This window comes from Ambystoma mexicanum, chromosome 6q, assembly GCF_040938575.1.
Source record: "Ambystoma mexicanum isolate Mex_15411 chromosome 6q, UKY_AmexF1_1, whole genome shotgun sequence".
Taxonomy (NCBI): Eukaryota; Metazoa; Chordata; class Amphibia; order Caudata; family Ambystomatidae; genus Ambystoma; species Ambystoma mexicanum.
This window is the reverse complement of record NC_090937.1, coordinates 1,210,440,658-1,210,456,836: the sequence shown is the minus strand read 5'-3', so window position 1 is coordinate 1,210,456,836 and position 16,179 is coordinate 1,210,440,658.

Sequence of the window (16,179 nt, the reverse complement as noted above, 5' to 3'; positions counted from 1 at the left end):
GGCTAGGCAGTATTACAGAATTTCCCTCGGGGGAACGGACAGGGACCATGCCGGGGCTTTGTGGGACTGCCGTTGAACTTTTTCTTTTCCACCCAGGTAGGTGCACACACTTATTTCATTGGCTGATCTAATATCAACTTCTGACATTGAGCTGTCATCTTGCAGGGATTGACGTTCCTTTTCTACAGAATGATCAAAACCATATGAAAAAAGTTTGTCCTTTGCTGCCAAAAGGGTTTTTTCCACAGCCTGAGACCTAATATGTAAGAATACCTGATCAGAGCATTCTTCAGTGATGTATTCGACTATTAGGATGCCTTCAGAGGTGATTGTTCTCAGTGAGGGAATAATGTGCAGTAAATGCATCACATTCCCTCTGTTTAGGTTTACCTAATTTCCACCTGGGAACGTATTTTCAATCCGAACCTTCCATTTCATGCAGTGACTCTTCTTTTTTCTTTCAGTCCACTCAATTGGTTTCTTTGCTTTTTGTTTCTGCCATTGGGCTGTCGTCATTTTTGGAATTAAGGTTATTGATGATTTTTTCATTATACTTTCCTTTAAGGGTATAGTTCTTCGTGGACTGGAACTTTTACTTGAACTTGCACTCTTTAAGGCATTACTCTGGTTCGTCACAGATTTTTCCTTGCTTGTCGGCATGTCCACATGTGCCTTTAGGTCAGTGGCTTTATGAGTTGGTTTTGGTATAATTCTTGCTGTACAAACTGGTGCAGCGTCCACTTGGCAGTCAGAAAACATAATGTCTTCATGTGTGTCAATTGAATAGGTCGACCACTCACATAGGTTGACCGAGCCTTCATGGGAACCATTGAATTCAACTTCTGAGTCAAGCCTCACACATTTTTTGGGGATTTTTCACCTCTTTCAATTCAGAATTATTATCATTTTTTTCAGACAGAGCTGGCAGGTCTGTTGATTTGGGTCATAGTGCTATGCTGAAATACCCCCCACTTTTGTGGTGTTGTTAAATTTCATACACATTGTTTTGTTTTAGCCGGGTGTCTCTTAGTGTTTCCCTTCTTCGTGGACTTTTTAATTGCTGATGTTTTTAAGGATTTCAATGGTCTCAGTGGTTGTGATTTTATCACCAGTGTTTTTGCGGACCCAGCAAAAATTCCAAAGATTCATCTGTACTTTAGTCACTTGACCATCCTGTTGTTTTTTAGATGAATCCTTTGTCTTTTCCAAACCAGAATCTAACATTGTTGTTTTTTGTGAATTACGTGTTATGCGTTAAGATTTTTGTGTGTCCAACGTTTTGTTGTTCTACTCCAGTTGTATGTCATCATTGTATTGCAGTGGCGGTGGTTCCGCTGATTGCTGGCAGGATGCCTGGTTTGCGATGCTAGCCTTTGGATCAAGGTGACTCTTATTGAGATGTCGAAACCATTTCATGCATTCAAGAATTGCATCCATTAGGTCTGCCTTATTTGTATGTTCTCTCATAGCAAGGATGCCTAATCGGTTTTGCCATTGTGATGTTAATTCAGCTTCCCTTTCAATCTTTTGTTGCAATATGTCATTATTATGTTCTATATTAGACAGTTGTGCATTCAAGTTAGTTAACAGGGATCCCTGACCCTTCAATGACTCACTAAGAGTATTGTATCATTTTACAAATGGAATAAGTGCAAGAGATGTTGCTGCCAGCACATTGTTATGAATTTGAGTTGCTGTGGCCACAGATAAGTTGGTTTTGTTAGTGTATTCAAGTTCGCTCTCATAGCCATGCTTGATTCTATTTAGAGGCTGACCATTTACATCTGCCGTCAATTATATTTTTTTCTTTTCTGTTGTGGTTCAATTGAAATATGTTTCTCCAAATCATTTATCTCATTTGGAATATTGTTTCCTGGAGTTGTCATAGGTGGTTGCTTGCCAAGGGCGTACTTGTGCGTTCATAACATTGCTTCTGTAATGAGAGAGGTATCGATCTAGCCATCTCATCATCGACTTGTGTGTCTGTTTCTTGGGATAATGTCTTATGCCCTCCAGAAGATGCAAAGCTATTGATCAGCTTTTTCTTGATTATCAAGTAATCCACCTTCAAGCGTTCTGCTAACCGGGCTTCACGCCAAGCAAGATCAACTCCCTGAGTTTCCAAAATAGATAATGATGCATTTTTGAAACCACCGGATTCGCCAATTCGGCTGGGGCAATTGTTGTTTGTATTTGCGTTTCCTCATCCTTATTCGAATGTGAAACTTGTTATTCATTTGACCACTGCTATCATGGCTGTCATCAGTACGTTGGTGTGATTTTGGTAAGTTTATGCTGCCTACTGTCCATTTAGCTGCACTGATACAACTTGTGCTATTTGCTAATTGTTATCCCGTTTGAAAGTTAGTCACTTTTGCGGTGGAAGTTTCCAACTAAACGTGCCTTATTGGAGGGAGTGACTGTGCAGTCAGTGTTATTTTTATCAAATTCACCTCCTGGCTGCTTTTTGAAAGCATGTCATTTTGTTCAAAATGAAACATTGGAGCCACATGCCATTGCTAGTTTCTTGATGAAGGTCTGACTTGCGGGCCGTTGCAACAATTTCTACAGCTGTTATGGGCGGAACAAAAGACAGGTCATTTTGCTCAATAGTTCCAAATGGAACATGTATTTCTTGCAGTTCAGTATCAGTAACATCAAAGAGTTATTGGAATAGGGTAGTATCAACGTCAACACCATCCACGTTGTTACAATTATTGACTGTGTTATTTCTGTCTTGAGTATCAGCCAATCTTAAAGGCACAGTTAAGGCACCAATGATCATGTGTTTGTCAGCACAGACTGTCAAACACTCTGTTTGATTATATGTCAGTGCGTTAATCCAGATCGTATTATTCGTGCATGCCCTGGCTAGCACCGAAAAAGAAGGAACACACCAGGTTTGTGTTAACCTCTCATGGTTTCTTTCAGATGCTAGTTTCTCACCGCTTACCTCCAGAGTTACGATTCCACCGTGAAGTTTCTCCACTCTATTTTGGCGGCGTTCATATAGCATTTTTGCAGAGTCTGGGGGCTATAGGCTGCCATTAGCAAGTTTCACTTCGCTCCTCGCCCCTTGCTCTGAGGCGGACTGGGGAAGACTGGGACTCTCACGGGACTCTGCGCGGCGCTCCGTGCCCGCAAACAACTTTTAATGTGGAGTCAAAGTGAAGTTACAGGGCCAGCAGAAAAAGTACAAAAAAAGGCAAGAAAATCAAAACAGTCGCAGCCGCTCCTCACACAATGAGAGTTCTGGGCAGACATTTATAATTATTTATTTCAAGAAAGGGACTGGGAATCTGAGTAGGAAGCATAATAGGGGGATTTGGGGGTTGAATACTTTCATGATTTGGGGAATTGGGATATAAATGTCAACAATGTTTATTATGAGAGTCTTCTGGTGATGATGGTGTGATTGCTGTGGGCAAGAGGAACAGAAAGGTACAAGTAGGGTAGTGATAATCAAGATTTCTAATGACATGATTTCTAACATAAATTAAACATTCTTTAAAGTCATTGCTAAATACATCTAATTTTGAAGACAAGTTCACTATTTCATTCTGTACAGTTGGGGATTGGAATTGTCTTTCTGATTGTTGAGATTCTCCATCATTACTCTGCAGTGTGGTTTCTTGAACTACAATGTGCACTATAAGCAAATAAATTCATATTTCAATAAGCTCTATACAAGTTACATTATTTGTTTGCATTAAAAGATTTTTGTATATGTTTATTATTTGTATCATGCTCCGAACCCTGAGCTAACTGGGCGCTGGAAAAACTTGAGAGTTGCATACATAGCAAAGAACAACAATAGCAGTTAGCGAAATCTGACCAATGGTTACAGCTAGGTTTGATGACACGGATATTTAATAGGTATGTGCAACAATGCAACATTTGCCTCTTATAGGGAACTACATTGCATACATGGGACACATCAGGTAATAGGTATATGCAACAATGGGACATTAGCCTCTTGTAGGGAACTACATTGGATATATAGGACAAATCAGGTAATAGGTATATGTAAAAGATATATTGTTTACCATTAGAGATTTCATCATCACTCATTTTTTCTTTAGGAAAGTACTCTTCTAGCCACGCAAGTGTGTTTGCCATTTCTGTCAAAATAAAGAATGTTTATACTTGCTTATGAGAAATGTTCATATAATGCATGGCAATGATAGAGAAATAAATAAAGTGTACTTACTATTTGGTAAAAGATTATTTTCCAATGTGCTATTGCTGTATCTGAGTCCTTCTGAAACGTTGTACTAAACTGATAAAATGAGATGTACAGTTATGCTTTGTATTTGGTAGATTCTATGATATTGTGTGTTAAAGGAAACATTCATTTTTGCATTTGTAAATGTCGAATTGCGTGTAGTAATTATTAGTAATGTTGGTTTATGTATATGTTTTTGTTATTAGAAGGGTAGAAAATGTTCTGTTGTCCCATGTGCTTCTGGGTTTTGTTGATGCTACCTGCAGTTTGGGGATGTGTATAATGCCTGTGGACTCTAGAGCTGCTACATTGGAGGTGAGTCTTATTTTGTGGTGTAATTTGAAAAATAGCTATGAGGAACTTGTAGGAAATTAGGGTTGATTGGTAAAAAGTAAACTAATCAATACTTTACAAAAAGCACTTCTAAACAAGCGGAATGAAAATATAGATACCTTTTCAAACTTCTGTGATGGTGAATGTATTCACACAAGCAGCACTGAAACATATTGTAATGAGAGGCTTATAAACAAGAACAAAGAAAAACGATTGACCAAGACTATGAAGTGGTAGAATACACCATTATGGCTAAAGAAACCCTTATGGAAAAAAAAGTCCCCAAAAAACTTTCAACCATGTTTGTTTTGCCCAAACAAACCATCCAGTATAAAAATAGACGTGCAGCTCAATATGTAACATTCGCTAAAAATCCTTCAAATCTTTTCAACAAATCCTCAATCACTGTGTGGAACTATAAGACAAAAGTAGAATCAAAATTTTACAGAACATGTACTCCTGCACAGTACGTATCTACACTGGACTGCAAGGGCATTCATTAGCCTGCTTGTAAGAACACCATTTACCACATCAAAATGTTAGCAACATAGCATTCCGCTATTCAAAACCTTGTGCATAGACTGTAACACACAAAATGTCCTGCTGTAGTGCTGCAACATTTCCCTGCATAGAACAGCAAAAGCACTACTTTGAGAAATAGAGCACATCCAAAGTAAATATTTTGGAACTGAAGTAGAAAATTCAGTAACTTTAGAAAACATTAGCGAACATCTTACAAACACATACAAAAAGAAATAGCAATGTTTCAAAACACATCTGCTGAAATACCAGACAAAGAATGTGCCTGTTGTCACAGACATTTTTTTATAAAAAGAGCACAAAACTAGTAAACATAGCCTACAAAATAGAGGACAATGAGGAATCCCAATGATTCCAATTAGCTTCATAGCTAACAGCAGAAAATGCAAACAAAATAACTGACCCCTCAATACTCTGCATGTACGGCAATACAAAGCTTGACAAATAACCCAATGCCAACACGTGCTATCACTAATAACTAAAAGAATCCAAAGCTGTGTATTGCTACACAGCAAGCCCAGATGCACTCAAATAGGGAAAAAGATATCCCTCTATTTCTATTAAAATTCATTAAACATTTGGTGCCAAAAGAGGCGTAAATTTTACGATGTGTTAACAACGTGTGAACTTCTCTTATTTGCAACAGAAAGGGTCATTTACAGCATTTGTCAGTATTATTCAGGATAAAATATACAGTCATAGAGGCCAAACCGATAGAACAATCAGAACGAAAACACTAGAGCTGACTTATGGATTTTAATCTTCTGAGTCCAGCAAGTCGTACATTAGTAAGCAAACAGTAGTACAATCAGTGTTCCCTATTTGCACATGGAAAGGACACTTGTAGGTATTCAATATAACAAAGGTGAGAGCAATAAGCGTTTACAAAAAAACGCTTGTAAGGAGTAACACAATTGTAAAGCTGTATAATAGTTACAGTGCAAACAAACTCTAGATGTATGGATTTTATCATTCAACAGTTCATAAATGAAGTCTCATATTCAGGTGTGACCCGAATAAGACCGACGCGTTTCGGTTCATGGAACCATCTTTAGGGGATAGACTTCATTTTTATTTTCATAAACATTAGATTCTAACACAGTCTCTGTGGGGTAGGAAAGAAAAAAGATATTTCAATAAAAACTCTCTGATTTACATGAAGTCAATTAACATAGTGAGACGAGTCAGAGTCACTAACCTTGCTGATATAAGTGCCAGGAAACAGACAGGTAATCCAGACAAGAAACAACGGATAGCCAAAAACCACAGTATGTTGGGGTATCTATGGAGGTAAGGACAAAAGTTAAGCTATTAAGCCCACCAATAATGGGCAATCAGTCCATAGTGAAGAGAAAGAGAGATTTAAAATATAAGTACAGACAATAAACAATGACAGACTACGACAAATCGTTAGGCATTTGCCCGTGCGAACAAATGCAAGTAAACCGCATGAACAAGGGGAATTGGAGGCTTTAGAACACTGCACAAGTGCAGCAACACATACCGGTAAGGTTTAGCTGTACAGTGAAGTCCAAGGTATTTAATAAAAGCGAGTACAATAATATAATACTAAAGTCTCAACCAAGCGAGGTACGTGGACCAGGTTATTGCAACGTGTAACTGGTTTCAGGGAAATAAAAAATGCATAGCTTCCAATGCGAACACGCAATGAACATCTCGCCGCTGCAGTGCGAGCAAAGTAACTGAGCTTCCCAAAACTACAGCGTAATCTTGGTAACCCCGCGCATGCACGTGAGAGCACCAAAAGCGACGTCCATCTTGGTGTGGGCGCCAACGAGTGCAGCGTTGCCAAGGTAATGTAACAGTAAACAAGAGTGACACACTGAAAGAGACGGGGCGGTCTCGAGCAGTCCGGAGAAAGGGATGCACATAACAGCTATTAAATGACAAATGGTCATTAAGAGAAGGGCACTACGTGTCCAACATAAGACCTAGTCAAGGGGTTAAAATAACGTGCGCGTGGGGGCAACGACCGTAGTTCGATTAATCACTTCACCTGGCTCAGATGGGGGGAGAGATGCATACTTCACCTGGCTGGGATGGGGGGGGGTGGAGATGCATACTTCACTTGGCTGAGAGTACCTGAGAGGATGGACCATGCTCATACCCCAAAGCAGGCCAGACTTGACCCGACACCTGACCACAAAATACAAGACGTAAGCTGCCCTACCATGAAAATGATGCAGTGCAACAACCATTCCATAGCCATCAACATGTACACTGCACATAATCAGACCATAGCCCCCACAACACAATGCAGCGACAAGCAATTATTAGGATGGCCAATGCACAGCATCAAATACCATCATCAAAAAGGACAGGTCTCCATTACTGCGTACAAAGGAGCCACATGAGGGCAAAATACATGAACACACCCCTACACCAACACAGAGGTCCACCAAAACAGCATGTCAACATTTGTCGTGCATAGTGAGATCATCATGAGGCTTGCATCAACGTTGACTGGATGAAAGCATACAAATCACTGTACATCACCCATATCATGGGAACAACCAGTGTGGACTACCACAGTTCATGAGCACTCACAAGGAATTGGCCCCCCCTGTGCCCACTACACGATGGCACGCACACCTGTCTATAAGAGGAATACACACATAGCAGTCACATCATGTGTCTCTATTCATGCATGGACTGTGGGTGCAAACAGGAAATAAATGCATGCTATGGTGTAATTGATGCAGGTGCCATATGATGTGAGGACCCACACATACTCATTGTTGCCCACATGCAGGTGATGCAGGCTATCCCTTGAAGAGGTGGCTCCTTACCGCAGTCCGGAACCCGCAGAACAGGCACAAGAAGGACTACAATTGTGCGCATACACGTACCCGTGTGGTGATTGAGAAGACATTTGGCCTCTTGAAGGCACGGCTTTGCTGTCTCAGCAGGTCCGGTGGGACACTCCTGTACGGCCATGAGAAGGTGGGCAAGATTGTCATGGCATGTGTCATGCTACACAATATGTGTATCAGACAGAATGTGCCTCTGCCCCCTGACGCTGAACTCCAACCACCTGACGATGAGGATGAGGAGGGTGGAGATGGGGTTGCACTTCAGAAAGGCAGCGATGCACAGGAGGGACGTGCCATGCGTCAGACTCTAATTGACCAATGTTTCTAGCACACATGGATGGAGAATGTGACATGGAGGTGGAACTCAGGGCACTGGGTGGGTCAGGGACATGGACACTGTACACTGTTCACCAATAAAGCATATGTACACAATAAGCAATGTCCGCACATGTGATTTCACAACAGGTATATTCAGAATATATAACATATCAAGTGCACAAGCCCTCCACCCCACATACCCTCTCCCCCTACCCCCTCAACTCCCCCACACACCCTCAACCCCTCCTCGTCTCCCCTCCGCACCTCCACCTGTTGCCATCCCCTGCTTGCAGTTGGCCAAGAGGATGTTCCGCACGCGTAAGCGCAGGTCTCCCAGCGCTTCCAGACATCTTTAGGAGGGCGGGGGGTGGTGCCAACGGCACTCACTTTCTGCGCCACCTCCGCCCATTTCTCCGTCTTCCGCTGCACTGCAGGTCGAGACATGTTGGTGGAGAAGACGACATCCGCATGTTCTTGCAGCGTCTCGCCCAGCATGTTCAACTCCTCTTGTGAGAAGCGCTGCACACTTTTTTTGGGTGCCTTGGGCATTGTGATATGCTGCAGGTAGAGGTAGAGGTGTGGTAGAGGTGTGGTGGTGAGATGGGTCCTGGTTACAGAGGTTGGCAAAGGATTGTGTTTTTAAAGATGGCCGCCGTGCTCATTCCCGTTCCTGTGCGATTACGCTACTTCCGGTTCCGCTTATTAGCTCTGACCGTTAATTGCGGACACCGCTAATAGCGGTTACTGCTAATGCCGATGGCTTGGATGGCGGTGGAGCTATCTGCGCTTTGCACAATGCCGGTAAGGGCGATTTTTTTCACCCTTTTATGGCAGGGTGGTAAGGTCGTTACTGGCATGGCGCAAAGCTTGTGCCCGCGTACTCGTAATCACCCTCTAATAGCGGCCTTGTGGCAACGCAGACACAGTATTTGCTCCATGCCGGTAAGGGCCATACCTTACCTCCAAACTCGTAATGAGGACCCATGTCTAATTAATCATATACATGTATCATTTAGATTTCTACAACTTTATTGCATGATCCTACTACAACTTTTCAAACCTTGGAGAATAGAAGAATAATGATTAGGTGACAATGACTCATGTTAAGCTGCATTGAAGGCAACTGAAAGCAGTATAACAAATCTCAATTTTAAATAATACAAACACATTTTGGAACAAGAGGAAAACATTGAATCTCCAATAGCTATAATAGATAAGGACACTCCTGAAAGCATTCAAACTTTTTTTTTACAGGAAGCCAAGAACCACATGACTGAGGTTGAAAATACCATGTATCTGTGTCGGGGGCCGTCTCGGAACTCCCCAATAAAAATTACAAAAGTATTCAAACAAGGAGTGCACTCAGGCAAGAAGTAATGCAGGCTTATTCACAGCTCGTGGAACAGAATTGCATGAAAAGGTGCTGTCAAAGAAATGTCCCTAAATCTGAGGCTGTTATAATATTTGAGCTAATTAACATTAGTAACCTTGTAACATGAAAAAATCTGTCCACACAGTTCTTGGACAGCTGATTGGTGCTTGCACATTATATCCTTATAGAAAAACATACATTATATTCTGCAATTGGGTCCACAATCCTTCCCACACTGCCCATAGTTAAAATATGTAATGTCACAATCCTACCCCAACTTCCCACATCATAATGACAATTCATTGAAACATGTGAGATAACCAGTGGAACTTTATTCTTCTGTCCTGGACATCTCATCTAGGTTCTCATGAGAAGCGCTCCCTATCATGACACTGCCAGAGCCTTGAACCACGGATGTACTGTTATACAAATGTTGCATATTAAGAACTTGTTGACCTTCTTCCCAGGCAAAACGCACTAAGGGGCAATTTGAAACTGCTGCAGTTCTCCTGACTCCATCTAAATACCATGTTTTGCTAATCACTTTGAATTATTAAAACGGTTATGCTCTCTATGTCTGTCCACGGGACCCATGGGTTATACTCTGTGACTTTGGAAAAATAACAACTTTTATCATACCAACTTTGGATTGTGGGGCCTGTGATGTGTTATTAGCCACTACGGCGTTGTTGCAGATTAAAAAATGAACACATGTTTTCTGCAAAGGCGTACTGCATTCTAGCTACCTCTACGTTTGTTTATACTTACCAGTGCTCCTGCAATTCCTTTACATGTAAATTACTTTTATTTTGGGCTTGACCTGTGTAATGAACAAAAGAAGCCCCTTCCTCTTTTGCAGTGCTACTCTCACAATTGATGCGTGCACACCTTTTCACCACGCAGAGCTTGCAATTGTATTGCTTATCAATATAAACAATCTGAAGCAGCCTTGTCAGTGCTCAAATCACAGCTAAATAATGAACAACTCACCGTTTGTCTAGAAGTCATTGAAGAAATGGAACATGGTGTTAAAAATTAAACTAAAACTTGGAGCTGTAAAAAATTATAAACCTCTGCTCCTTATGTAAGTGGTGAAGCTAGTTCTGTCAAAATGTTCTCAATTAAAATAATCAGCACACTTCTACGAGACTCAACAAACACAAGGTTTCATCTGTTGTATCAGCCCCCACAGTACTCAATGCCTACAATATTGGAGGTGTAACTTTACACTAACTATTGCTCCTCCCAATAGAACAGAAACACAAATTAGAATCCTACAAATTAACAGCAGAAGCTGCTACTGAAGTATGTAGAATTCTAAAACAAATGAAAGTCCTCCTGATTGATGAAGTATGCATGGTTTCCAACCTCATGCTGTCTTTAATCCATCTCAGAATGCAAGAAGTCCTAAAAATTGATTATGAAGAATGGTTTGGATAAAACATGTTATTGATTTCAGAGACCATTTAACCAGTAAAAGTTCAACCTATTTGCAGAACATTAGGACACAAACAATATCACAACACACTCTTCAGGATTGGAAATGTAAATCTTGAGCAAGAAATAACTCTGATGCCAGAGATGCCACTCCATCCACAATCAGTTGCAAGGTCCCACCGGGATCCTGTGTCTCACCTATGATTTCCAACATCTTCACAAAGCTCCCTTTGACCACCTATATTCACTCGGCATAGCCTACACCACCTATGTCGACGACACACAGATTCTTCTCCCACTCACAGGTTCATACCACACAGTTTCAGCCACCCTTAGCACTACCTATGCCATGATCCAAGCTTGGATGGCTACCCATGGCCTCTGTCTCAATGACGGAAAGACTGAGCTCCTCATTGTCGGCCTGGCAGCTGCTCTAAAAACCCTTGACTCCCAATATAAATATTGATGGATCCTTGATAGCAGTCTCCACCTCGGTAAAAACACTATGCATCTTCCTCAATTCCTCTCTCTCCATGACCCAACAAGTAAACACCATTTCCTCTGCAGCAGCTTTCTCAACCAAACTGCTCAATGCAGCTATGCCCTTCCTTTCTAGAGACATCTGCCTAACTATCGCTCGGGCAGTTGTGGGAATACGGTTTGACGACTGCAATGTTCTTTTTTCAGGCACATCCACACAGAACCTAAAAAGACTCCAAACCATTCAAAACAGTTCTTTGCGCACTGCTCACAACATCCCACATCTTAACTCATCCCCGCCGCCCGAAGAACTGCCTGTTGGCTGGCCATCAAGGACCGAATTCTATTCAAGACCCTTTCAATCACCCACAAGTGCATCTCCAACACAGCCCCTCCTTACCTAGTACAAAATGGTAACAAAGCACACTCCACCAGACCCACCAGAGCCCAACACTCTCACAAGCTGACCACACCAAAGTTCAAACGGATTAAAGTGGGAGGGTCCAGCTTTCCAGTTTTGGCTGCCAAACACTGGAACTTACTCACACTTGCCCTCAGAACAGATGAATCATACTGGATCTTCCACAAAACCCTCATAGCTTAGCTATTCACATAAATCCCACAGTCCTCTACTGCAGCCTCCTGCTGGCATTTTATAAAATATAGAGATTTCCCTTGTTTAATCTATGCATTTGCCCTGCGATCTGCAACTGTATTACCATGCATGCAACTGCATCCTCTTTATTTATCCCTATGCTTCACCTTATGGCCTCATAACTGTTCACCACGACTGTAATGCCTGAAATGTTCTTGTCTGCACCTATGCCTTCGCCCAACCTGGGTCCATGTAACTGGAAGCGCCCTGATACCCTCAGGTATGTGTGCGCTCTACAAATGTCAGAAAAATAAAAATAAAACCCAAAACATGCATCGGCCTGCAGATCTCACCAATGCTAACATTTAAAAAAGCATTAGAACTGGTCTCCTTACTAAAGATGCAAAATCCCTCTTAAAAAGTAGAATAATCCATGAGTTATATATAGGCAAAAGACATCTGCCCCTAATGTCATGGAACAATTAACTCAACAAAATGCATATGCTTAATGCCAACCCTTGCAAGCAATAGTCAATTCAACAATAACATTTTGTAAAAAGAAATGCAACCCATAGTGCACATCAGCTCCACAAAGTAGTAGTGCTTAGAAAAAGGGATCTCCAGCACAGCTGGATTAGAAAAACTATTAACTCTGTGCCTAAACTGCAGAGTAATTCAAAAACATAACCTTGATGTCAAAGAAGGTTTAGTCAATGGAAAATGTGTTCCTATTGAAAGTCAGACTTTATAAAAAAAAAATGAATTTATTTGTTTTGTCATTTACATAGCGCACAAAGCCCAGAGGCACCCAGGCACTTTTAGCTTACAAAGCCAGTTATAAAGGTTGGTTGTCACAGACAAAAGTTTACATGCAGTATCATAGTTATATCACACAAGGAACAGTGAGGGTTACAAAGTACTTTAGTGTTGGTGTACAGGACAGTTAAAGCAAAGATAGTAACAAAGACTACATGAGGCAGTTGTATCGGTTGTAGTTAATAACTAGTTCCAATAGGAATGTGTAGGTAATTGGCTAATTTCTCTCTGTGCTACAGTGAGCCTTTAGTTAGTTACTATCTTGGGCGATCATCCAGGTTTTGAGGCCTTTGCAGAAGGACCATACAAAGTGGTCAGTCCTTAAGGCCAGAGGCAAGGCGTTCCACTGTTTGGCCACAATCACTGGGAACCTTGGTCCATCTGGCTTCTGTCGTCTGAACCTAGGGATGGGGACTTGGCCCTCTTAGGTTCAACAGGTGGGTCTGATGGACTGTGTTTTCGAGATTTTACTTGCCAGGTAATCTGGGGCGCTATTATGTAGGCATTTATGAGTCAGTGAAAGGGTTTTGAGATTTGATCTGATCACGGACTGGGAGCCAATGGAGGTTACGCCTGGCCATGTAGATGTGTCCATGTTTAGGGGTGTTGAAAGCAGCTCTGATGGCATTGTTTTGCATATTTGTAATTTATTGATTTTTCGGGTGTTGGTGCCTGCAAAGAGGGAGTTGCAATAGTCAATCCTTGATAAGATATGCGCTCTGGCTAAGGTGGTGCAGTTGTCTATGAATAAGAACGGTCTACTAGCTCTGATTAATTTGGACATGTAAGCTGCTGAAGAGACTAATGCATTGTCTTGTCGGTTTAATGTGAGGAGTTAATGTAGGTACCTAAGGTTTTTATCTCTTTAACTACTGTAATGAGGTTGCCGTCAATGTTGAAGGATTTGTATAGTTGGGGTAGTTTATTAAATTTTGATTTGCTGCCAATGATTAGTAGCTCGGTCTTACCAACATTGAGATAGAGCTTGTGTTGCACAATCCAAGCTTGTATAGTGAGGCAGATTTTGTTGAGTAGGTTAGGATTGGTGTCGTAGGTTCCTGTGATAGGTAAGAGTAGTTGGGTGTCATCCACGTAGTTAGTGTACATGACCACCTATGTGTCTAGGACATCAAAAAGAGGCTACATGAACACATTGCACAGCATGGGCATGGCACAAGAGCCTTGGGTTACTCCTAGGAGACAGGTGGTGGTGCAACTGCTGCTGATGTGGAGAATACTCTCATCATGCGGTTAGAGAGGAATGATTCAATCCATTGTATGGCCTTGTTAGAAAAGTGGGCGCTAGGCAAGGTGTTGACAAATGATTTCATGATTAAGGAGGTTGAACGCTGCTGACAGATCAAGTAAAAGGAGGATTGCTTTGTGGTGGGCTTCAGTAGCCACGGTTATGCACCCACTAATTATACCCAGGTTATAGCTGTTTGTATTTTGGTGCAGTAATCATAATATTTTATGGTTGTTTTAGCACAGATTTGTATATCTCTTCTGTTTGGATGTTCTCAACGCAAGGCATGTGAGAGTTACATTTGAAACCTTTGCAATGTGTGCTTTTTCAGTGGATTTGAAAAATGTATGTGTACCAGCGGCTATGGGAAGATCCTCTCAGTGTAACCGGGATTATAGCCATGGTTATGTATTTTTTTAATTTAATTGTGTATCTACATGTTCTACAAAGTATTATTTAGAAGGAATGTTTTGGGGTGTATTGACTGGTATAGGTTATAATATAAATGTGTTGGGCATTTTACTTTCGGAAAGCTATGAAGTGACTTTTGTGTGGACTTTTGACATTCTGATTCCAGAACATACAGTGTACACATGTTCTGTGTTTGGCTATTGTGAAGATCTATTCATTATTCATTATTCAGAGCAGTTGAAGGTGAGTGATTGTGTGTTTTTCTATATTTCATGTACAATATGAAAGGTTGTTTATATAAGATAAATAAAGTATGTTTAGGTGTCTGATTTAGTCAAGTTTATAAGTATTATTCGGAAAGTAGGGTTTTCCATATTTTACCTAAGTGTTTTCAGGAGAGTGATCAAGCTGTAGCACATTTTATGCTATGGTTATGTGTGAAAAAAAATATATTTCCAATTTTGTGTCAGATTTTTGGACGATTTTTAATGAGGCCTTAAATATTGCAAGTCTTATGATGGAGTGCACCTGATAAATGCTAACTTGGTTTTGATGTTGGCAAATGTGTGTTTTCTTATTTGTTGTAATTCATGAATTCTAGCAATCTAACAGGGAAAGTAAATTTCAATGTATACATTTCAAGTGGGCATGTCTTCTCTTTAGAAGTGGTTTGGGAATTGTAATCTGAAGTTATGGTTACAAAAAGCCAGGTATTACTGAAGAAATGGTCACTGGCATGGGGCCAAGGTCATTATTGATGAGGTCCGCTAGGATAGTTTTCTGGGGCTGTCTAGGGCACTTGGCCATTCAAACCCTAAGGAGAGTGGGGATGGGCAGTGGAGGCAGGACATACATGCTGATATCCTGTGTTGAGTAGCAGGAGTAGTGATTAGTTTGTAGGTGAAATGCAGGATAGCAGGTTGGGCCATTGGCCCTATGATTCCTGAACATGTACAAACAGGTGAGGTGCTTGTCTTTGAACTTCCTTTGATGAGGACGCTTGTGTAGGACTGATTAAATGGGTGGTGGGAGGAGCAAATGTGTGGCAGGGTTCACTCACGTGACCAGCAGGCTACTCAATGCTATCTGCCTGGATTTGGTCTACAGTCTTTAAGTAGAAGATTGTAAGGTGTGAAAAATTGATTTAGCTGGGTGGAACAACTGAGTGGCAGTGCATTACCTTGAAGCTCTCCTCCCTTATCACCTTCCTCATAAATTGAGGACAAACCAGAGATCCATGAATGGTAGATTGGTACATCAAACCAAAGATGTGTAACAGATTATCTTGCAACACATTTATGAATGTGAATTAACACGTTATGCTAATTTATGCCATGTTTACTGTGCTCAGGACTAAGATTCCCACTTTGCACCTTCACTGTATAGTGATCAATGAATGTAGAGAGAGAAGGCCATGTTCCCTTCTTTCTAATGTCTGGTGAATGAATGCCTTTCGTCTAATAGGCGGACATACCTCTTGTAGATTAGCCTCATATGATTGGAGTAGTGTGTGAAGGATTGCATGTAGCGAAAATAGGATGAGCAAATTATAGTTTCAATGGGTGGCAACTG